At 46.8% G+C, this 24869-nt stretch overlaps 1 protein-coding gene across 2 annotated transcripts in view; it reads right to left on the bottom strand.

The window, feature by feature from the left end:
* The window catches only part of PRDM5 (PR/SET domain 5), a 2968604-nt gene that overhangs the window by 1694091 nt on the left and 1249644 nt on the right, over nt 1–24869 (bottom strand). The gene's annotated exons all lie outside the window — the stretch shown is intronic.

Genomic DNA, 24869 nt, shown 5'->3' with positions numbered 1-24869 from the left:
GCCTGCATCCTAATTGAGATGCCTGAACCCGCCATCCTACTTGCTCCATCTGTTGCATATGAAATGAGTCTCATGGACGAATTGACTACCGAGTTGAGGGTAGCAGGCTGTGTGTTGATCTTATCTGCTGCCGCATCAGCTACAGCTGTTTGGAGGGAGTCTGACAGTTCTTTCAGCAGGTCCCTCTGAAGACTGGTGAAATGAGTGAGATAGTTCAGCGATCGTAGCGTAAAAACTGCTGATGAGAATACACACTTCCCATATCGATCCATAGTCCTGGAAACCTTTTTAGGAGGATGGACAGAGGAACTAGTCTCGGATAGTTCCTTTTTTAGTGGCAGCAGGCATGACCATGGCATCCAGTACTACTTTCTTGCTGATAAAGGCTTGATCTTTGGGTGCTGTAATGTACTTATCTGGCCTCCTAGGAGTGGGTTCTATGGAGTCTGGAGTCACCCAGGCCTTCCGAGAGATTAAATGAAAAAGCTCGTCAGAAGGCGGTGTCACCTAAGTTGTTGAAGGGTGAGATCCAAAGGCCTTCAGGTATACCGACCCCTTTGCCAAAGGGGATGAGGGCTATTAGTCACCTCTCTGTTTTAAAATTTCTAGAATGTCTCCAAAGGAGACTCTCCCACATCACTGAAGTCGGTATCTGGAGTGACTGACTCCTCAGAGGAGTTCAGATGCTTCCTCTTGCATGGTCTCTTCCAAGGGACTTCCTCAGTGGAGAAGTTTTGGAAGGGGGGGGTCCCATGGAGAACATCCGGAGGCCTTGGATCCCTCCATTTTTGTGGATAGAGGTGATGAGGTAAAGACACCTGTGACAATGAGGGAGGAATCTCCAAAAGGGACTGTGCCTGAGACTGAGGAACAGTCATCATCCTCCTCATAACTTTGAAAGCAGACCACTCCTGCTCCAATGTACTCCCAGGACCTGATAACACAGATGTTGGGGCTGAAAGAGTCCTTGCAGCATGAGACGGAAGCACCAAGGATGAGGTGGGAGCCAAACCCATCTGTGCCAAAGCCCCAAGAGAAAGAGTCTGATCCAAGGAGATCTGAGTTGGCTCCCAGAGGTCTCCGGCTCCGACTGGATGGAGACACTCAAGGCAGACACCGGATCCAAGAAGACAACGTGCCCCAGACCTGATACAGACACCAGTTGGATATCAGAGTCTTCCCGTTCTGAAACCGAAGGTCGGATCACAGGAGGAACAGGCACTGAAGGGGGAGGATGAGACTGATCTGACTCCTTGGGGCTCAGATCCAAAAGGGTCTTGGCCAAGGCAGGTGTCTTGAGAAGCCTCTGCACCAACCTAGCCACATCTGCATCTGAAAGGCTCCTACTTGACCTAGTAGACAATGTTGGAGATCTGGATCTGGCTAAGAATGGTGAAAGCAGCTGAGATGTAATCAGCTCCAAGGATGGAGATCAGTTCCGATAATGGTACTCGCCAGGTAATGGGTCTTTTGGAGCTGAAGGATCAACGTAAGTTTTTGGAGCTGAAGACTTTGTGTGCTTCAAAGAAGTTCCTGCTCAAGAAGTTGATGCCTGCTCCGTGGGTACTGTCAGAGTGGACTCTTTTGGTAGTTTTGCTTTCGGCTCTGATGAAGATCTCAGAGCTGAAGAAGGCCGTTTTCCCGCTCTCTCTGACTTGTCTGATTTTGAAGAGGCGGGATCAACAGAAATAGCCTCAGAGAATGGGTTTTTTAATAACCCCTTCAAAATCAATTTATTTTTCCATTCCATGAGGACTCTTTGATTAAAAGCGAGATATATGGAACAGGACTCCTGCAAATGAAGAAGCCCCAAACAGTATACACATAAAGTGTGAGAATCACTGAGGGCATCTTTTTGCTACACTTCTCACACTTCTTAAATCTTTAAGTTTTACTTTCTTTTTGAGACATTTCTGCTAACAAATAAGAGAAACAAACAGCTTAACCAGATAAAAGGAAAAAAGGAGAAACTCATTTTTTTAAACCACAGTAACAAGGGAAGGGGGGGGGGGTAAGTCCTCTAACTTAAACGGACTTGATTAACTGCCCTCTAACATAAACATACAGTAACTGGAATGGAAGAGGAAGTAAAATTGTATCAAAAATACCAGTAGAAAAACAGCCAAGAAAGATAGAAGAATACCCTCTAACTTAAATGGGCAATAATGTCAAGGGGAAAACTGACAAGGAAAAACTAACTCTAACAAAAGGAAGGTACTAACCAGTGATGAAGTTTAAGTATATGCCAGCCAAATAGTAATTACTATGATATAGGAAAGTGTAAAAAGGTAAGCAAAGGCAAAAGAAATATCAAACAACTTAGCCCAGAGCTTGCTAGAAGATCCTTCTTGCAGTGCGGCAAACAAGATCCGAGGAAGTTGCAGAACTGCATTATGGTTAGGGAAGGAGGCCCATGAGCTTTACTGAAGACCTCAAGCTATTGGAAAGGCCAAGATGGATTCAGCACATCGGAGCTGAACCCATCAGTGAGACTAAAGGTGAGATTGACAAGAACACATCAGTGCTTAACTTTATTATAATCTAAACAATCAGTATTAGACAATTTAGAAACAGCAGTTACAGCTTTACCATGGAGTAAGGGGGTCAGGAACCCTTGGCTAACATTATACTGTTTACATACCCTTTCAAATATATGAATAAAACTATCAAAATTACTACCCTCTGTAAATTCTGGAAGAAATGTAATGACCTTTATTCCTCTTGGGGTTTGATTATCCCCTTCCCCATTACCTCCATGACTGTGGCGAAGAGTCAGCATATCCCTCTCATGTTGATGCTGCTTCTCCTTTTCTTCGCCCTCTAAACACCCCAGTCTCTCATTTTCTTTGGCCTCCAAACACTGCAGTTTCTCATTTTCTTCTGCTTCCAAACAAAGCAATCTCTCTGATGATTCTAGTTCCAAATTCAAGTCTCTTTAACTCCAGACAGATTGTTAAGTCCTCTGAGGAAAAGTTGAACTGTCCTTTTTCTGACAGCTGTACATCCCCAATGTCCGACTGGTTGTCTTCCTGGTTGCTGGTTTGTGCTGCAGCTGTGTTTAAGGCATGCACCAGTCCTTTGGTTTTGACACATCTCAGTCAACTGGCTACTTGTCAGCCTGCCATAATTCTCTGCTGACATCTTTGCCTGCTCTCTCTGACTAACTAACCTAACAAAAAGCAAATAAATAAAACTATTGTGATATGAAACTTTGAATGTCTACTTTGTGTCTGCTTGACAGTACACCTTTTTTACTGACAACTGCTTATAGGCTACAGGAGTGCAATCAGTATCCACACCTCTGCTCACCAATATGTGAGCATGTGATGGTCCCACCACTTATCACTACTGACACTGGAGAGGGGCGTGCACTTGGAATAGAAATGGATACACTCAGTATTTCAAGATGCAGACCTGTCAGCATCATTCAAAATTTCCCTTAAGAGCACATAGGGAACAAACTCAGCTCTGGGTCTGGATTTCTCTATAGCTGTCTCCCTCCAGGTCCCTAATAAGACTCCCCACTGGTACAGCTGTAGGGTTAGGTCCTCAGCCAACTGTCCAAGCCAAGTCCTCAAGCACCCTCTCTGTAAACCCAGTGCTTCATGTCTCTGCCCCAAGGAGCTGACACAAACTCACACACTGTGAGATTTGATTTTTCACATACACACACCTGGGAAAGGCTGGCCCAGATTTACCTGCTGTGCCCTCTTCTGCCCAGAGTATAAGGTAGTTATCACTGCCACAGACACTCCACAATCAGCTGCTCTAAGGCTCTTAACAAAGGGTGTCCAATTATACTGTGTAATATTAACACTAATACAAATGTTAGTTGACCATGACAGCTAGGCCTTCTGAGGTGGCCCACAGAGTGTCACCAAATAAATATAAACACTCTCAAATGTTAAATACTTTCTAAAAAGGACCAGCTACAATGAAAACTTTAAATATATTTAATAATAAATAATAAAAGAGCTTGAAAATACTAAATATATATTCATAGTAAATCACAGAGTTCAGATCACATGAAATATTGAAAAGAACATTGATGGATAGACTAAGACAAATAAAGAAAAACTATCTAAACTAAGCTTCACTATATTGCTGATAAAATCTAGGAGAATTACTATTTCCTAATAACTTACTTGATAGAGCAAGGCACAATTAAATATGTGAGCAATCTTTCTAGCCAGGTTCCCAAAAACAGAATACATCCTCCTCAGAGATTACTCCCTGTAAAATACAATATCAAGATGGCTTACAGAATGACCTCATCTGGTCACCTGACTCTAGGTTCTCAAACTATTCCCCTCTGAAGTTGAGGTAGGAATTTAGCACAGATGGCTACAATACTCATTTAAATGTTTACGGTAGTGCCTGGGGCTTCCCCTTTTTTACCGAGTTAATAAACAAAGGCTTCTCCAAGAGCGACCACCTCTGGTCCTATTCAGCACTGTGGTGTGCCATTTTAGTGGTTTAACAGCTCATTTACATTTCCCTTATTTTTCTTAAAGTTAACCTTTACTGTCCCAGTGTCCTCTATTAAAACATATATATTTAATTCAGTTGCGATAATACATGTACATTTCTTTTCACTCCAGCAGGGTACACTGTTAATACATTTTAGCACAAGCAAACCTCACAAATACATTTTCAATACAAGCATCTGTCCAGATCAGTTTGATATACAAATGACATGCAATTATTTACAAAATACCAGCTAGCTGTGCTGGCACAAGTCAAACATCCACTGCCCTACTTCGCCTGGAATGGCTGGCAGTACCTCCTATTGTCACAGATCTGATCAGAGATGTCTTGGGTTCTGGTTGGTCACGGCCTTGGTCATTCATTCTTTTTTTAACACCTTTATTAAATTATCACTTTAAACATATGCAAGCGTACACTTATATAAAAGAAAACCAACCATATTAGCATGTTCCCAGTTACAAACATTATACATCACATATATTTTTTTGTTTAACTATCAATCCAAAATTACATAAGTTGTTCAAATCCTGCCTTCCCTTAAACTTCACTCCTCTTCCAAAACATTATCTTGCATGTATTGTTCTGACAATTTCCATTTTTATGTAATTTGCTCCTACCCTTTTCTAAATATCCCACTTTCATTTCTTTTATCTCTGTTGCAATCTTTAATTCTTCAAATACAGTTGGTTTAGACTTTGATTTCCATTTTCTAGTAATTGCTGTTTTAACAGCGACCTTAATTACACTTAACACAGCCTTATTATGTATAGACAATTCAGATCCTGTATCCCAGCTCAAAAAATCACTTCCTTAGCAATACCCATTTGTTCACCCACAATTTCTGGCAGAGTACTCTGTAGGGAATTTTTAAAGTCTGAAAATGCATCACACTCCCAAAACATATGCTCCCAGTTATTTCTTTCTTCCCCATCATATCTCCAACATCTGGCATCTACCTGAAGAAAAATTCTTTGGAGTTTGCTTGGGGTATAAAATACTTACGTAATTACTTTGGCTTATCCGACTTGACCCTTACCCTCTTCCCCTCCCACATAAATTCCTTTAACTCTTTATTAATTATTGTCTACAAAGAGTTATGTACTTATCATAACTTAGCATCTGTGTTATCCTGTGTCACTATTCATCACTTCAGGGCTTGTCAGATGTCGTTTGTCACTCATTGCTTCAGACGTGATTACCTTGGCTCAAGTCTCTTCTGAGGATAAGTCCTTATTTTTATACTTTAAATTTTGATTCCCACAGCTGACAAGGTCTTCCCGTCTTGCTCGCTGCTGGTAAGTGCATCTTTGACTGATGGACCAAAACGAGTTAAGCCATCAAAGGGGGCACTGGTGAATGATGCTTTAAAGGAATGTGCAAACCCTTATAGGCACAGAAAGGCGAAACACCAAATAGTGATGCCTGTGCCAGCTGCTCGAGGGGTGTCTCCTGCAGAATTGGAAATCAACCTCATGAAGGAATTACCTAGGGACACAAGAGTGGATAGCTTGGGAGACACTTTGCTGAAGTATTCAACAGGCATTGACTCATAAAAGGAAGTGGTAAGTTCCTTAACCAAATCCCTTTGGAGGCGGGTGAAATGTGACAAGTAATTAAGCACCCACAGATCAAACTTACCTGAGGTAAAAACCCACTTTCCAGGTCTGTCAATCACCATGGATTCACGATTGGGAGGATGGACAGACGTACTCTACTCCACCAACTCCTTCTTGCATCTTATGGCTGCATCCTACATGAATTAAGGAATGAACTTGCAGCACCATTATGCACCTTATTCAACCAAAGCCTGAGTACCAGCATTGTCCCAGCCGAGTGGAGGACATGCACTGTCATCCCGTTACACAAAGGTGGAGCGTCCACCGATCCGGGAAATTATAGATCCATCAGCCTAACTAGCCTGATCTGCAAGGCCACAGAACAGATTATCATGGCCCTCATTAACAGGAACAGTGGCAAACTCCATACACTTGACCCCACAAAGTTTGGCTTTGTCAAGGGGAGGTCATGTCTGCTGAATCTAGTCGACTTCTTTGAGATAGTCACCAAAGCCATGGACAAGGGGAAGATGGTGAACACCACCTACGTTGACCTGGCCAAAGCCTTCGACACTATTCCCCACTCGGGCATAATAGATAAACTCTCTCAAATAGCCATCAATCCATATGTTACCAGATGGGTAGCAAACTGGCTCATTGACAGAACCCATCTAATCAAAACAGGGGAAGCCACTTCAAGCAGTAGACCCGTAACGAGTGGCACACCCCAGGGATTGGTCTTGGGGCCTCTGTTATTCGGGATATACTTCTCTGAGGGCAGTGGGCTATGGCTGACTAAGTTTGCAGATGACTGTAAGCTGGGTGTGGTCATCAATTCCCCAAGTGATGTGGATGTCCTCCAAAAGGGTCTCACTCAAACAAATGACTGGTGCCAGAAACACGGCCTCAAGCTGAATGCCAAAAAATGTATCATCATCCCCTTTGGGGACAGTGATGTCCCCACATATTATCACATTAATAACAATGTCCTAAGCATGCAATCAATCGTGAGGGATTTGGGCACCCAGGTTGATAGCAACCTGACTTTTGAATAACATGTTGCTTCCATTGTACAGAAAGCTTTCTACACGGCCCTCATAAGTAAGGGTATCTCCTCCAGGGACAAGGAGGTCATAGCATCCCTGTATTCTTCCCTTATAAGGCCAATTATTGAGTACAATGCCCCTTTCGGCATGTACCTCGCAAAGCACATGCAGCAGCTGGAGACACCACAGAGGTTCCTCACCAGAAGAATCCAGGGCCTCAAACATCTACCCTACACAGACAGGCTAAAAGCCCTGTCCCTCTACTCAGTTTCATACAGACTCCTTAGAGGTGACCTCTGTCTGGCATACAAAGCAATCTCAGGCCCCTCCTTGATGGGACTGCTGCATATCAACAAGTCAAGCTCCACTCAAGTAACCCGCACATTTGACATCAACCTGATCTGTGACATCAATAGGACTTGTTGGTAGGACAGATTTGTGTCCCAGAGACTCCTCCATTTGTGGAACAGACTCACTTCCTCTCCACATTAAGCAGAGTACCTCATTATCCCTTATCAAGGGAAACCTGAATAACTGGATGGGAAACAAAAAATATACCCCTAGGATTCCACCTGTGTCCCTGCTGAACAGGGGCGTTGGCTGCTGACTTGTCTAAACATGGGCTAAACTCTTGGCTAGGCTTATAAGGGCCTCAGGGCCAATAAGCTAGTAACTTCCTATGATCCTATGGTGTCAGTGGCTACCACTACAGCATCGACTGGCATCCCTTTGGACCAAAACTGTCTGTCTGAGGGAGGACTCAAGAATTTGTCAGCTCATTTGGGCACTGGCTCCACAGTATCAGGGTTCCTTCTAAGCCCTGCTGGCAATAAGATCTAGAGTCCATCAGCAGGGGGACAACCCAGGTGGTAGATGGTCCCATCCCAAACACCTTCAGGAACACAGACTCCTTGAAGGACAGGGGTTGGGGAGACAATCCGCCCTTCAATTTAAGAATCTCTAAGATGTCTCTTTCAGAGACATCTTTGGGTGGAGATCTGGGGGACCCGTCTCCTTCATCAAGGTCCATGACCTCAGTGAGAGACTTAATCACGGAGTCAATGTGCCTTCTCTTGCATGTTCTCATCCGAAGCATATCCTCTGAGGGAGGCTCAAGGGATGACTTGGAAGAGAGGCCGGTTCGGGAGTGCTGACCGGGAGCAAGATGAGAAGGCTGAGCACAGATGAGGGGGGCTGGGAAGGACCCTAGAGAGCAGGGGAGGAAACTCCAGATGTGGTGAAGGTCTTCTCGGCCACACAGAAAGCCAGAGGGTTAGATGATGCCCCCTCCCAACTCCTGGTGGAAAAAACACCTGCAAAGAGGGAGCAGTGTATGCCACCACCTCAAGATCTCAGGATAGCAATGGCGCTGAACAGTCAAAAGCTGAAGCACTGTGGGGCAGGGACCAATTTCAAAAAGGCTGGACCAGAACCCCCTCCCAAGGACTCTGGAGTGACAGATCGGGGCAGGGGCCCTGTCTGCTCTGGGGGGGGGGGTGACAGAGCCGGTCAGGGACTCAGATGGGGTAGAAACAAAGTGAGCTCAAGAAGCCTCCATCGCCTCACACAGCTCCCCAGGTCCTGGGGGTCTGAAGCCACCTGAGTTGGATGAGAAGAAAGAAGCACAGGGGTGGGGAAAGGACCCCTGACTGGGTGGAGAGGGGATGCAAGAATCCCCAGCTCAGTCTGAGACTTAAAGAAAGACCTCATCATCCTGTTTATGTCTGATGGGAGCAAGCTCCTGGAGGATCTAGAAAAGGCTGACGACCTAGCTGGGGATGCACGGCTAGACCCCAAGGACCTCCTGTACCTCTCGAAAGAACAGCTTCTGTGCATATTAGTTAGAAGGCTCTGCTCTGGACCAGAACCAGGAGGAGAGTACCCAATCAAGACGGATACAACATGGGTCCTGGATCCACCCACTTCCGATCAGAGGGCAACAGAGGGAGGATCCAAACATTCAGAACTTAAATGCCTCGGATCTGAGGAAGTCAGATACGTGGTAGGTCTAGTGTGATTCAGATCTGAAGACTTTGATCCGGAGGCCATAGATCTGGGTGCAGACTCCCTGGACCTAGGATCCAAAGGTCTTGACCCAGAGGCCTTGGATCCGGGAGTAGATTTACAGGACCTCAGATCCAATGGTGCTGAGGCTGGAGGCAGTCCCCTGGAGCTAGGATCCGGCAGCCTAGGCTTCTTTGAAAAAGAGGAGCCAGGAATAGAGGGTGCCCTTCTTTTATGGTCAAAGGGACCCAGCTTGAGAAACGGACCCCACTGAGCCTTTTTAACAGCAGTTTATTGCGGCACTCGACCAAGGCACTGGGGTTGAAGACAACAGAAATGCCACATTCAACCTCCAGGTGGTCAGCACCCAAACATTAGAGGCACTCCTCATGTGTGTTGGAAAGGGGCATCTTCCGATGACACAAGGAGCACCTCTTGAAACCCACTGGCTTGTCAGACATTGCAAGTGATGAACAGACCAAATGCCAAAACCTAAACAGCATGCAAAACCGTAAACCAGGAGCTGAAACCAAGTCAAAACCAGCAAGGGACAATCACTAGTGACAAAACTACAAACTGCTACTAAGCTAGAATAATTTACAAACACTACTAAGCTCGAATAAACAACAGGACTGAGAGAACATTTGGTGCCAAAAGGCTTAACCAACAAGAACGGGAGGGGAGGAACAACGACTAAGCATAAACTGAAAGATACAGTAAAGATACTAGCAAACTAAAAGAAAATCCAAATTTAAGGAATAAAAATAAGGACTTACACCCAGAAGAGACTTGAGCCAAGGTAATCACATCTGAAGCGGTGAGCGGCAAATGAGATCTGACAAGCCCTGAAGTGAGGAATAGTGACATGGATAACATCAGTTCTACTCCTCTGGTTGATAAAACTATGCCTGGCCTGTATATAAAACTAAAGAGACTAAAATATTTTTCTTGTTATCCATATCCATAAACAACAGCTTCCAGTTTTTATATTATTTTTTTTAATATCTTCACACATATCCTTACATGCCATAACAGAAGCCTTTTTAAACCACACTTCTAAATACTTTATTTTATCATGTCCTCATAAATATGGGTATTGTTGAAGCAACTCATGTATGAGGACATAGTTTACTGCTATATCCTTTGTTTTATCCTCATTACATTTACATCCCCAAAAGACTTGAAACTGTCTCAAAATATTCCGCAATACTGAGATATCCTTTTCTGGTTTTATTTATTTATTTGACATTTGTTTAAAGGGGAGGTCCGACTGGGCCAGTAGCCCATTTTCAGTGGAGGCCCGGAGAGAAAAGCTCCACATACAGAAATACTGTTATATTGGATTATTTACAAGTAGATTTTTTTAGAAATGTAAACAAAGTGTACAAAGTGACTTGATAGGTACAGCAATTACATAATTTAACGTCCATTATACATTGAAGGATAGATATAATAGATAGCACAGCCATACTCTATAAAGCGTTTCTAATCACATATTTGCTATCACTTACTTTCGTACAGATGACAGATTTGTACAGAAAAGAATAATCAGTAGGTTATAAAGAAGTTATGTTCTTATCATAACGTTCTATGTGAGTTGTTCATCTCGCCTTTTTGTTCTTACACGTGGGTTCGCAACCGATCCCTCGGCTCCGAGTAGGCCGCTTTTCAAGCTCAAACTCTCAGAGAAGCTCGAGACACAGTATATATCCCATGATGCTCTACTGTAAACCCCAGATCTAGTACGCTGCACCCGAAGAGAGCCTAAAAAAATAAGTACTGCAGTACCTACCTATCTAGGTATCTATAGATTTGCAGAAAGGAAAACAGTCTGTCTTAAGAAGACAGGCTGGCAAGACCAACCAATCCACCAAGACAACCATCTTTGTCACCAGGAGGGGGAAGGTGGGAGGGAATGTAAGAACAAAAAGGCGAGATGAACAACTCACATGGAACGTTATGGTAAGAACATAACTTCTTTATGTGAAGTTGTTCTATCTCGCCATTTTGTTCTTACACGTGGGTAGCGTCCCAAGTACCCTAATCCTGGGCGGCTCAAGGGAGAACATTCCTGAGCACAGTGGAACCAAAGGAAGCCCTGTCCCTGGAGGCCCTGTCCACTTTGTAATGAGTGATAAACATGTGAGGTTTGGACCAAGTAGCAGCTGCACAGATGATATCCAAGGGTAAATGAGCTCCATGAGCTAATGACGTAGAAACAGCCCGGGTAGAATGGGCTTTAACATTAGTCGGTAATGGCTGGTTAGTGGAGGAATAAATGAATTTAATGCAATCAGAAAGCCACTTAAATAATGTGACTTTTGATACCGCAGAACCTTTCTTGTTCTCTGCGTAAGAGACAAAGAGTTGATCAGATTGCCTGAAATCTTTCGTTCTGTTCAAGTAGAATCTCAATTGTCTGTGAACATCAAGCTTGTGTAACATATATTCCAGTCTGTTGGTATGATGTCTAAAAAAGGTTGGGAGCTCAATGGACTGATTTAAGTTAGTTTCTGAGCAGACCTTAGGAAGAAAGGTAGGATTTGTCCTGAGGGACACCCTATCAGGGTGGAAGATCAAATATGGGGGCCTGGAAGATAGAGCTTGGAGTTCAGAGACCCTATGCGCAGATGTAATGGCTACCAGAAATATTGTTTTCCAAGACAGAAACTTCAAATCACAAGATGACGTGGGTTCGAAGGGGGTAAGCATCAATTGGGATAAAACAAGATTCAAATTCCAGGGCAAAACAGGGTGTCTGATAGGTGGTCTGAGATGGTGGGTCCCTTTCCAAAAGGCCTTACATAGTCTGTGGGACATGATGTTAGATCAGTTAAACCCTACATGAAAGTTGGAAATTGCAGCCAATTGAACCCTTATGGTGGCAGCTGCTGCGACATCATAGAACAAGGAGGACAAGAACTCTTATATGGTATGAATAGGCGCAACATATGGGTCAACGTCGTGGTGAGAAGCCCAGTGAACAAATCGTTTCCATTTGCTTATACAGCTTCCTGGTTGACAGTTTATGAGAGGAAACTATAATATGTTGGACTGCGGGAGACAAATCTTGAGACCTGGCTAATATGGGAATTGGAGCAGCCAAGCTGTCAGTTTTAGGGAGATAAGGGAGGGATGAAGAACTCCCGACGAATGAGTCAGAAGGTCTGGCACTGGGTCCAGAACCCATGGTTCTTCCACTTGATACTTCTGTAGGAAGGGGAACCAAATCTGACGAGGACAAGATGGGGCTATCAGAATAACAGTCCTTCCCAGACTTTTGGCTTTCTGTATGAACTTGGGAATTAGGGGAATTGACGGGAAGGCATACAGGAGGCCCGGGGGCCAATCGTGTACAAGCGCGTCCATCGGGTTGCTCCCCGGTGGGGGATAAAGGGCAAAGTAGCTTCTGCATTTGGCATTCATCGGAGATGCAAACAGATTGCAGCAAGGCTTGCCCCACCTGAGAAAAATCTTGTCCGCCACCTGTTGTTTGAGGGACCACTCATGAGGCAACAGGATGGCCCTGCTCAGTTTGTCCGCTATCACGCTGGATGACCCTTGGATGTGCGTTGCTATCAGAAAGCGCCTGGTTGTTACAGCCCACTGCCAAATTCTTAGGGCCTCTCGGCATAAGGGATACGATCTGGTTCCCCCTTGCTTGTTGATGTACCAGACCACTGACATGTTGTCCGTCTGAATTGCAATTGTCCCTGGAGAAAGACAGTCGTGAAAGTGTTGCAATGCCAGGAACACCGCTCTCAGCTCCAGGAAATTTATATGCAAATGTGATTCCATGCTCGACCAAGTACCTTAGACAGTCTTTCCCTGAAATAGCCCCCCCCACCCTATCAGGGAAGCATCCGTGGTCACTGTGGCTGTGGGTTGGGGAAGAACAAGGGGACGTCCGACTACTATCTGGTCACTGTTCAGCCACCAATTGAGATCCTTCTTGCAAAGATTTGTTAACAGAATCTCGTGCGACATGGGCAGTTGTTGGTAAGACCATTGTGTGAAGAGTAACCACTGGGGTATCCGCATATGCATGCCCCCCAACAGGACTGCTATTAGCGTCGCTGCCATTGTGCCTAACAGCTTCAATATCTGGGATGCAGGAGATTTGTTCTGGGTCAACAGACTGGACAATTGACTTCTTAGGGATAAGATTCTTGTTTGAGGCAACCTGATCCTTGAATCGACAGTGTCTAGCTCTGCTCCTATAAAGGTAATAAGCTGCGAGGGCGATAACGCAGATTTTTCGAAGTGTAAGGTTATGTCCAACTGGGAACACAGGTTGATAGTGTAGTCTCTTGCCTGAAGTAGTTGATGCCTGGAGCTGGCGGTGAGGAGCCAGTCGTCCAGATATGGAAACACCCGGAATCCTAAGCATCTCAGGTGAGCCGTGACCACTGCCATATATTTGGTGAACACTCTGGGGGCTGTGGTGAGACCAAAGGGCAGGGCTCTGAATTGGTAATGACAGGCCCCCAGCCGGAAACGCAAGTGATCTCTGGATGATCTGGCCATTTTGATGTGGTAGTAAGCATTCTTGAGATCTATAGAGCACATCCAACTGCCCATTTCTAGAAACGGACGTATCAAATGAAGCGTGACCATCCGGAACTTTTCCTTCTTGATGAAAGTGTTGAGTTTGCTGAGGTCTAATATGGACCTCCAGTCCCCTGTTTTCTTTGGAACTAAAAAGAACATTGAGTAAGTTCCGGATCCTATCTGGTCTGCCGGGACTGGCTGGATGACTCTTTTGTCTAGCAGGTTTTGAATTTCTATGGCTGCTAGTTTTCACAGGCTGGGTGGAACGTCTGGAATACTTGTACACATGGGAGGGAATTTTGTAAAGGGAATGTAGTATCCTCTGGAAATGATGCTTTTTACCCAAGAATCCGTTGTAATGTTTAGCCAGGCGTTTGGGTATAAAGCCAAGCGACCCCCGACCGCCTCCAGAGCAGGACAGCCGGGCTTCCTTTCAGGAACGCTGACAGGGCTTAGTAGAGAACTGCTCCCTGTCACCCTGATTTTGCGGACCTCCTCTGCCGTTTGGGCGGCATCTTCTGTTTTTACCCCCTTCTCTGCCCCTACAGGGGGTATCAGTAGGTGTGTTCTGGAAAGCTCCTTGGGGCTTTCAAAATAAGAAGTTATGTACTCACCATAACGTTCCATCTGAGTAGGTGACTTCATTTGTCTGCAACCTTTGGGTATTGGATCCGAACTCGGATCCGAGCCGGCAACTTATTTCATAGTTTAGAGATCCGAGCTCCTAGCTCCTCCCCTTACCCATAATTCCCTGCCAACCCTGACTGACCTCAGATCCAGTTTGCCCGTATACAAAAAAGCCGAAGGCTAATACATCCTGAAGGATATAATAGAAGGACATACAGGAACGAGAAAATTTCTGAGGGCCAGGGGGAAGGAGGGGGGGATGGTTGCAGACAAATGAAGTCACCTACTCAGATGGAACGTTATGGTGAGTACATAACTTCTTAATCTGAAGTAGGTACTTCATTTGTCAGCAACCTTTGGGACAGAGTCCCCAGCTACCTGAATCTTGGGTGGCCATCATCATAGAAGGATGTTCCGGAGCACTGCAGAGCCAAAGGACGCTCTCCCTCTGGAGATAATGTCCAGCTTATAATGGCTGATAAAGGTATGAGATGAGGCCCAAGTGGCCGCGGAACAAATATCATCCAGTGGAACTCTAGATCTAAAGGCTGCAGAGGTAGATATAGAACGAGTAGAGTGCACATGAATTCCCTGAGGTGCAGGCCTCCCAGAAGTGTCATAGGCCAAGAGAATACACTGTGAGATCCATCGTGACAAAGTGATCTTAGAGACAGATTTACCTAGGTTAAATTTGGAAAAGGAAATGAACAACTGGTCGGATTGCCTATGACCAGCAGTCCTGTGAATGTAGAAGCGCAGTTGTCTGTGCACATCTAAGGAGTGAAGTTTGTATTCTCCCTTGTTCTGATACTTAGGGAAGAAAACTGGTAGGTTAATGGACTGATTGATATTGGCCTCTGAAGCCACCTTGGGAAGAAAAGAAGGATTGGTCCTGAGGTACACTCTATCCTGATGAAAAGCCAAGTATGGGGGTTTCACACAAAGGGCCTGAAGCTCGGAAACTCTTTTCGCCGAAGTTATAGCGACTTGGAACGCCTTTTTCCAAGAATTGTACTTAAGATCGACCGAGGCAGCTGGTTCAAAAGGGGGAGCTGTCAAGGCCTGTAAAACTAGAGCTAAATCCCAAGGAGGTACAATTTCCCTGATAGGAGGTCTGAGCAAGAAAGTACCCTTGAGAAAGGACTTACACAATTTCGCTGTAATCAAGGGGCCCGATTCATGCCCCACATGGTAATAAGAAATAGCTGCTAGCTGAACCTTGACCGTAGAGCAGCTAGCCCCCTGATGGAAGAGACCTGTAAGGAACTCCAAGACAGACGGTAACGGGGCTGTCAAGGGGTCTAAGTTATTATTCTCCGCCCAGATGGAGAAGCGTTTCCACTTACTACGATAGACTTTCCTAGTGGAAGGTTTATGTGCTGCTACGAGAATGGCTTTAACCGGTGAAGAGATTCTGGGAGTCCTGACTAGGAGTGGAATTGGAGCAGCCACGCTGTCAGCTTGAGGTTGTCCAGATTCGGGATCGGGAGGTCTAGGGGATGAGATATTAGATCCGGGAGGGGATCTAGAATCCAAGGCGGATTTACCAGGTGAGACCACAGGTAGGGGAACCACGTTTGACGAGGTCAGAATGGGGCAATGAGGATCATCCTGCTCCCCAACCGACTGGCTTTCTGTATGAGTTTCAGCATCAGGGGCAGAGGAGGATAGGCATAACATGCACCAGAGCTTCTCTCGGGGATTCCCCGACGGGGGGAAGTAGAGCGAAGTAACTGTTGCATTTCGTATTTGAGGGAGAGGCGAAGAGATCGCAACAGAGTTGCCCCCACATGGCAAAAATTCACTTCGCTACCTGGGGGGTTGAGAGACCACTCGTAAGGGGAAAGAAGGGTGCAGCTGAGTCTGTCCGCCAGTATGTTGGACCATCCCGGAATGTGCGTTGCAACAAGAAAGTGGTTGGTTGAAATCGCCCATTCCCACACTCTCATGGCCTCTCGACAAAGAGGATAGGACCTGGTTCCCCCCTGTTTGTTGATGTACCAGACCACTGACATGTTGTCCGTCTGTATCGCAATAGTCCCTACCGGAAGAAGGTTCTGTAGTGCTCGCAATGCCAAAAGCACCGCCCTCATCTCCAGGACAATGATATGCAAGGAGGTCTCTGTGTCGTTCCACGTGCCTTGGACTGTCTTGCCTGTGCAATGCCCCCCCACCCGAGGCGAGAGGCGTCCGTGGTCACCGTAGCGATGGGAGGAGGCGTGGAGAAGGGATGTCCCGTATGGAGATCCGGGGATTGGAGCCACCATACGAGAGCCGTCCTGCACGCTTTGCTGATGGAAATAGGATGGTGCAGGGGGTAACGATGAAACGACCATTGGACTTGAAGGGTCCATTGCAGTACCCTCATGTTCAGATGAGCCAATGGCAGAAGAGTAATTGCTGCCACCATGGAGCCTAGAGCCCTCAGGACCAATCCCGCCAGTGGAGCTGTAGATTGGACGATGGCCTGTACATGCAGCCTCAGGTTCTGAAGACGTTCCGCGGTCAGAAATGCTAGGAGATTTTTTGTGTCCAATTTGGCCCCTATAAACTCTATCACCTGGGTAGGAGCAATAGAGGATTTGTTCATGTTGATGGTGATGCCCAGCTGGCTTCCAGCCGGAGGAAGTACTCCCTCGCTGAGCAAAGCAGATGCCTTGTCGGGGCAGTCAGGAGCCAGTCGTCCAGGTATGGAAACACCTGCATTCTCTGGAGTCTCAGGTGGGCTGCTATCACTGCTAATACTTTGGTAAACACCCTGGGGGCTGTGGTGAGACCAAAGGGAAGGACCCTGAACTGGTAGTGACTGGCTCCTAGCCGGAAGCGGAGAAACCTCCTGGATCATCTGTCCATAAGAATGTGGTAGTACGCATCCTTGAGGTCTATAGAGCACATCCAGTCGTTCTCCCGCAGTAGGGGGAGAATGGACTGAAGAGTGACCATTCAGAATTTTTCTTTGGTTACCGACAGGCTCAGAAGGGAGAGGTCTAGGATTGGTCTTAAGTCCCCCGTCTTTTCTGGCACCAGAAAGAACCTGGAGTAAAACCCTAATCCGAGCTGGTCTGGGGGGACGGGTTGGATGGCTCCTTTTTCTAGCAGCTGCTGGATCTCTGCAGCTGCTGCCTCCCTCTGATCGGGTGGTACATCGGGGAGGCTTTTGGATCTGGGGACATGAGATATGGGAATTTGGTAACCTCTGGATATGATACGAAGCACCCAGAAATCTGATGTGATGGACTCCCAAGCTGCCAGGTGCTTTGAGAAATGCCCCCCCCGACTGCCTCCAGAGTGGAGCAGTCAGGCAACCCCTCAGGGTTGTTGCGTGGGTCAGTCAGAGAAAGGTTCTCTGGACCCAAAAGTCTTCGGGCCTCCTCTGCCTCTAGGGTGGCGTCCTCCCTGTCCTCCTCTGCCACGGAAGGACTGGTTGTCCGGAGCAGGCTGGGAATGTTGCAATTTCCGGAACCACATCTTCCTCTGACCCTTTTGGTTCTTGGAGAAGGACCTCTGGGGTGTGGAGAAGTGGACTCCGACGGTAGACAACGTCTTCCTGTCCTTTTCACTCTGAACTAAAGTGTCGCGAACGGTCTTGCCAAATAAGGCAGAACCATCAAAAGGGGCATTCGCAAATGATGCCTTAAAGGGTTCCGCGAAGTCACAATGTCGGAGCCAGGCCTGGCGCCTCATGACTAAGCCTGCTCCGCTGGCTCTAGCAGCTCCCTCTGTAGCATGGGACAACAACCGCATAGATGTATTAGATATCGATCTTAGAGTGGCCATGCGAGTGGAGTACAATTGCTTGTCCTCCGCCGACATGGACTCCTGGGGGGAAGCAGCTTACTCTTTGATAACGTCTCGCTGCATCCTTATAACGTGTGCCATATAGTTCAGAGACCTTACTGAGAAGGTTGCTGAACTAAAAACCCACTTCCCCAGGGGATCCATCGAGCGGGACTCTTTGCTCGGTGGATGGACCGAGGGACTCTCCTGAGCTAATTCCCTCTTGGTGGCTGCCGCCGTCAACATGGCATCTACGGGGGGACCCTTGCTCCAGTGGGATCTGTCCACAGGGGGGCTCAGAATTCGATCGGGGCGTTTGGGAACTGGCTCCACAGTGTCCGGCTCCTTCCACGCCCTGGTGGTAATAAGGTCCACCAGGGGGTCGGGCGGAGGGGACACCCAAGAGGTAGACGGTCCTGCTTCGAATGCCTCCAGGAACACGGACTCATCGGAGGAAGCCTTGGGGACAGACCACCCCCCCTAATCCTGAGCATTTCCATGATGTCTCCAAAGGAGACATCTTCGGGGGGGTGACCTAGGGGAGCCTTCCCCTTCATCCAAGTCCGCGCCTTCTGTTAAGGACTCGGGGGAGTCCACGTGTCTCCTCTTACACCTGTGCTTATGAGGCACATCCTCGGGGGGGCTGTCCGAGGAGGTCTCACCAGCAATGACCTGTTCCAAGGAAACGACCTGAGACATCGAAGCATGCTGTCCCTGAGGCCGGGTGATGGAAGCCTGACTCAGCCGAGAGGGAGTGCGGGGTGGAGCCGAAGCAAGGGCCGGGGGTCAGGATGCCCTCAACAGAGCCCTCTCCACTGCATCGAAGGCCGAGGGGGAGTCGCTCTCAATGGGATCCGAAAGTCGACTCCCACTCGGATCCGATGGAGGGATCGGAACCGGAGCCAAGACCATCGGATCCGAAGGACCCGCGTGCTCCGACCCGGACAGAGCCGAAGGCACACAGAATCCCACGGATCCGAAGCTCGGCCCACGGCTCCAAGAACTCAGATCCGACAAGGAAGGACCCGACAGACTCGAGAGCAGAGTCGGATCCGAAGTACCCAGTACTGTCGGCGCCGACCCACCCCCGGCTCCAACGCTGCCCAGCTTTGTACGCTCCGAACCCGAAAAGCGGGTCGGAGAAGGAGCTATCGGGGCAAAAAAAGGTGTTGAGCTCCCCCACGAACAGGGGGGAGGCATGAGGACTTCCATCTGCAGCTAGGCCTGGATGAACCTTTGCATCATCCGGTCCAAGTCTGCATCAGAAAGGCTGTAGGTAGATCTCGACGAGGCCAACAAGGCGGGCCTGGAGTGCTGCCTCGATGACCTCGACGAAGATCGGGTCTCCTCCTCCTCAGGTCCCAAAGAAAAGCAGGGGGATTGGAGCCGAGGAGGAGGAGACCTGGAAGCCATGGAGGGAGAAGCCCGCTTAGCTGGGGGGGCCAAAGCTTCTCCCTCCTTTTCTCCATCCTGGCCTCCCTCTCCTCCGGTGCTTTAGTGGGAGTCCCGGCCGGGGAGAGGGAGGCAGGAGTGGCCGCCACTGAGGACTGGGGTGGTGCCACGGGAGTACCGGAGGCCAAAGCCGGATCTGGGGGCAAAAGTCCCACCAGGATCAGCTTCGACCTACGGTCTTTCAGTGCCCTGGGGTTGAACCCTGCACAAATAGAACACCCAGAGGAGAGGTGTTCAACCCCAAGGCACCGAACATACCAAGTGTGGCCATCCGCCGGTGAAAGCTTATGGCAACACTTCGTACACTTTGAGAAAATAGGCTTTGGGGCCTCCGACATGTTTAAAAAAAAAAAAACAACAAAAAAAAGATTTAAAACTAAACTACCTCACACAGACCAGGCCCCAACACACAACAGTCCACACACACACTACACACCAGCGAAGAAGGGGGAGGAATACACTGAAAAGGGAACCTAACCACACACAAACAGTTAACTACAAATAAAAAGTGAAAAATAAGTATTTTTTTTTTTTTAACAAAAAGCTGTCACTTAACTACCACACACCAGGAGCTCAGGAATCTAGAAGCATACGCAAGAGCGGCAAACTAGATCTGAGGTCAGTCAGGGTTGGCAGGGGATTATGGGTAAGGGGAGGAGCTAGGAGCTCGGATCTCTAAGCTATGAAATAAGTTGCCGGCTCGGATCCGAGTTCGGATCCAAAACCCAAAGGTTGCTGACAAATGAAGTACCTACTTCAGATCCACATTTTTTCACTTCGTTGCCCTTTGGGGTACAGTCTAGTTGGAGTGGAAACAGCAGACAGAGTCTTTCCTTCTTGTTCACACCTAGTAAGTGTCTCCTTAACTTTAGGCCCAAACAAGGCGGAACCGTCGAATGGGGTATTGACGAAGGAAGACTTGAAGGCTTCCGCAATGGAGCAAAGGCGCATCCAGGACTGCCTCCGAAGAACTATCGCTGAACCTGCCGCCGTACTCAATCCATCGGCAGCATAAGAAATGAGCCGCATGGATGAGTTGACTATAGAATTGAGGGTGTTGAGTTGTGCAGTCACTTTCTCAGAAACTGCATCAGCTGTGTTACCCTGTAGAGTATCTCCCAGCTCTTTAAGGAGATCTCGTTGAAGGTGGGTAAAGTGGGTTAGGTAGTTGAGCGATCTCATGGAAAATGCCGCAGAACTAAATATGCATTTCCCATACCTGTCCATCGTCCTAGAATCCCTATTAGGATGGACGGAAGAAGAGGTTTCCGACATCTCTTTCTTGGTGGCTGCCGCCACCACCATGGCATCAACCGGGACTCCCTTGGTAAGAAAGGCCTTGTCAGCAGGGGAAGTAATGAACTTGTTGGGTCTCCGAGGGACCGGTTCCACTGAATCAGGGGACTCCCATGCCCTTCGAGCAACCAAATCCATTAGTTCGTTGAAAGGAGGAGTAACCCAGGAGGTGGATGGTTAAGACCAAAGGCCTTCAGGAGTACTGACTCATTCTCAGTAGGGGCAAGGGACTGCAAATCACCCCTCTGCCCAAGTGCCTCCTCTTGCACAGTCTCTTCCTAGGTACTTCATCAGTGGGAGCATCCGGTGAAGTCCCTGTGGAGGAGGGGCTGGCCAATGGGGATACCTGAGGCTCTGGGTCTCGACGCTTGGTAGGGACCTGTGGGGAAGAGATAAACGTGGCGCTTTAGGGGGAGGGGTAGAAAGATCCGAAGAGGTAGTGGTCTTAGAAGACATGACCTTCCTCATGGCATCGAAGGCACCAGAATCCCGGTCCGAGAGGTCTGTCGGCTCCGAAGAGGCTGGCAGCCCTCCCCGAGCCGGGACCCCGTGCTCCAATCCAGAGGACGGAGCCGAACCCACCTACGCCGAAGCCCCGAGGGGAAGGGTCAGAACCAAAGTCAAGGTCCGACTCTCCACCCCGGAGCCAGCGAGGGAGTGTCAGCTCTGAGACTCCCCGGTTGGAACCGAGGAGATCAAGGTCGACGGAGCCGAGGGAGCTGGATCGAACCTCAGCTCTGAGGGCTCTACCAACATCGGTTCTCTCTGCCCTGGCTCCGAGAGTTCGATTGGCTTCGGAGGAGGAGGAGTAGAGAGTAGGACTGGGATTTCAGGCTTCGAAGCCGAGTGGCTCAAAGTGGAAAGCATTTTGGCCAGGGCCGGGTTCTCTAGCAATCTCTTAACCACGCGGTCCAGGTCCACATCAGATAACGTTGAGGGATGGGTCGAAGGGGCCGAAGACGGCACCGATTAAAGAATCAGAGATTGAGGCGTCTCCAACACTGGATCCACAACTGGACTCCGAGATAAAGGTTCGGTACTCCGCTCCAAAGGCTGTGGAGCCGATGATCGAACCATACTAGAGGAGCTCGGAGCCGAGGACTTGGGCTTCGAGGACCCCTTGGACGACTTCGACCCCTTCGAAGCCTTGGAAGAAAGGTCAGTCTTGTCCAGCGCAGCCTGAAAATCAGGCTTCAGGAGTCCTCTATCCACCAGCTTCCTGCGCCTTTCCAGAAGAACCCTGGCGCTAAAGGAGTGGCAGATAGAGCACACTTCCTGCAAATGAACAGAACAGTACACACAGGTGGAGTGGTTGTCCGTCACAGACAATTTTTGGCCACACTCACACCTTTTGAAGCCAGACTTTTGCTTCTCTGACATTTTAGAAAAAAAAGAGAGGATATATATATATATATATATATATATATATATATATATATGTTCAGATCCCTGAACTCAAAACTATGAGTATTAAACACAAAAAGTGTTATTCAACTATTTTTTAATATTAACTCTCTACAGAACTAGCTAATCTCTAACTGATCTAACTAATTTTAAACTACCACTAATAAAATTAGCACACACAAAGGAGCTGACTGAGCCCTGTCACGCCCAAAAACTAAGAAAGGCCTAGAACAAACAGCCATTAAGAAACACTCCAAAAATATACTAGTCTACACACCAGCTGTAACTAAACTCTATTTTTTTAAAGACAATAACACTAGCTAACACTCCAAGAGAAAAATATTTTTTAAAATATTTCTAAATATAGAAAAAAAAATAACACTGGCCCGAGCTTCCTCCGATGAGTCTGTAGATCCGTTGCAGCGGCAAACTAGATCTGGGGTTTACAGTAGAGCATCAAGGGATATATACTGTCTCGAGCTTCTCCGAGAGTTTGAGCTTGAAAAGCGGCCGACTCGGAGCCGAGGGATCGGCTCCGAACCCACGTGTCAGAGCAAAACGGTGAGATAGAACAACTTCACATATATATTTTTTTACACATTTACTGTACATGTTACCATGACAGTAGTTTGTCTTTCAGTACATGTATGTAAGTACATCAGTGAAACATATTGGCGTTATAATATTTGGTTAAGGGGATGTTGGGAGAGTGAGGAGTAGTAGAAACAAGAAAACAAAGGTGATTTGCTGGAGCAGGGAAGAAGAGAGGAAAAAATGTATTCGGCCTGGAGTCAAGCAGGACAGCATGGCCAGTTGTCATGTAGATGATTCCTAAGTAGATTTTTAAAGGTTGTGGGGTTGATGGTATTCAGAATAGTTTGTGGTATGCTGTGCCATGGCTTTGATATGTTGTTTGAGTATAGTGTGTCCCCATAGTTGTCCATTTTTGACACTTTTAACAGTAGTTTTGTAGAGGACCTCAGGGGTCTATTTTTTGTTTCAATGTTTACTAAGGTTTGGAGAGATGGGCATTTGTTTGGTTAATGTACGATACAGTTAGCTTGAATGAGTTGGTTGAAGTATAACAGATTGGGTAGTTCAAGCCATTTTAATTGTCTGAAAGCAATGCAGTATTGAGTTGTGTGAGGTAGACCTGAGGCAAATTTGGCAATTCTATGGTAGTATGACTCTAGCTTGATTAAGTCAGTTTTTTTGGAAGTTAGTAAAAATGGCAGAGGCACACATTATAGTAGATAATAGGTAGCTACTGGCTATGGTTTGTCTGGAATTTTTGGTGAGGTAGGCTCTAATTCTGTAGAGAGATCCCAGTTTTGTGTGAGCTTTTTTGATAACTTGTGATACATGTTTTCAAATCTCATACAGTTATAACTGGTGACACCTCACCTAGTAGCTTAGTTTCGATGGTTGGTTTGATTACAGTGTTATTGGACGATGATACTGTGAAGTGTAGATTGATGTTTTTAGTTTTGTGATGGTTGCTGGTAAAAAGCATTAATTTGGTTTTGTTAGGGTTTAGAATGATCTGGGAGTTGTTTAGATAGGATTCGATGGCTGAGAAGGATTTTTTTGTATTTTGTAGAAGTTGTGACAGGAGGGGGTCCCTATTACAATGCCGAAATGACCAAATGTCGAATGGCTGAAAACTCGAAAATGCCGTTCATCAATGTGTTTTTTTTTGTGAGATCATGGTACAGTGAAGACTGGAAAATTTTCCCTTTCCTCACTGTAGTGTGATCTCGGAGTTGGTATATATAATTAGCAGGGGGTGTGAGGGACACAGCACCCCAGAAAAGCGATTTCGAGGTATGGCATTTTCAAGTTTTAAGCCTTTCGACATTTAGTGTTTTCGCTGTTGTAATACAGACCTGTGACAGGGAGGGTGCAACACAGACTACAGCGGAGTCATCAGCATATTGTATAACTGAAGCCAGGTTAGTGGCACCGTGAAGGCTGTTTGTAAAGATTGTGAAAAGGAGTGGTCCTCGTACTGAACCCTGCGAGACACCTACAGTGACTGGTAAATAGGGATGAAAGATTGTTTTGCCATTTGGCAGCATGTTGGTGATCGGAACAATATCTATGGAACCAGGAGAGGGTTTGTTTGGACAGATTAAGAGATGCACGCTCTTGCAGGAGCTGTTGATGGGATATTGTGTCAAATGATTTTGACATGTCTAGAAATATGGAGGCTACAAGCTGGCCATTATTTTTTAGTTGATTTATGGTGTTGGTGAAACATAGCAGGGCAGTTGTGGTGCTGTGACCAGGCCGAAATCCATGTTGAGAATTAGCTAGCAAGTTGTTTGCTAGTAGGTAGTCTAAAAGTTGTCAGTGTATACATTTTTCTAATATTTTTGACAGTGGGGATAGTATGGATATTGGTTTGTAGCTGGACATCTCAAGTGAGGAGCCACCTTTGTGTAGGAGTATAACATGTGAGATCTTCCAAATGTTGGGGATGTATTGTTCTATGATGGATCTAATGATCAAGATAGATATAGGACAGGAGATGACTTCAGCTGATAGCTTGAGGTATTCATTTGGTAGATGGTCTGTGGCTGGTGATGTGAGTTTTAGTTCTGTTAGTAGATTTTTATTTTGTTTATTTGGATGGGTTATAGTGTGAATGAGGGTGCTTTACCTGCAG

Source organism: Protopterus annectens, chromosome 6.part0 (assembly GCF_019279795.1).
Source record: "Protopterus annectens isolate FY-2018-M chromosome 6.part0, PAN1.0, whole genome shotgun sequence".
Lineage (NCBI taxonomy): Eukaryota > Metazoa > Chordata > Ceratodontiformes > Protopteridae > Protopterus > Protopterus annectens.
This window is presented reverse-complemented; position numbering and strand designations above follow the sequence as displayed.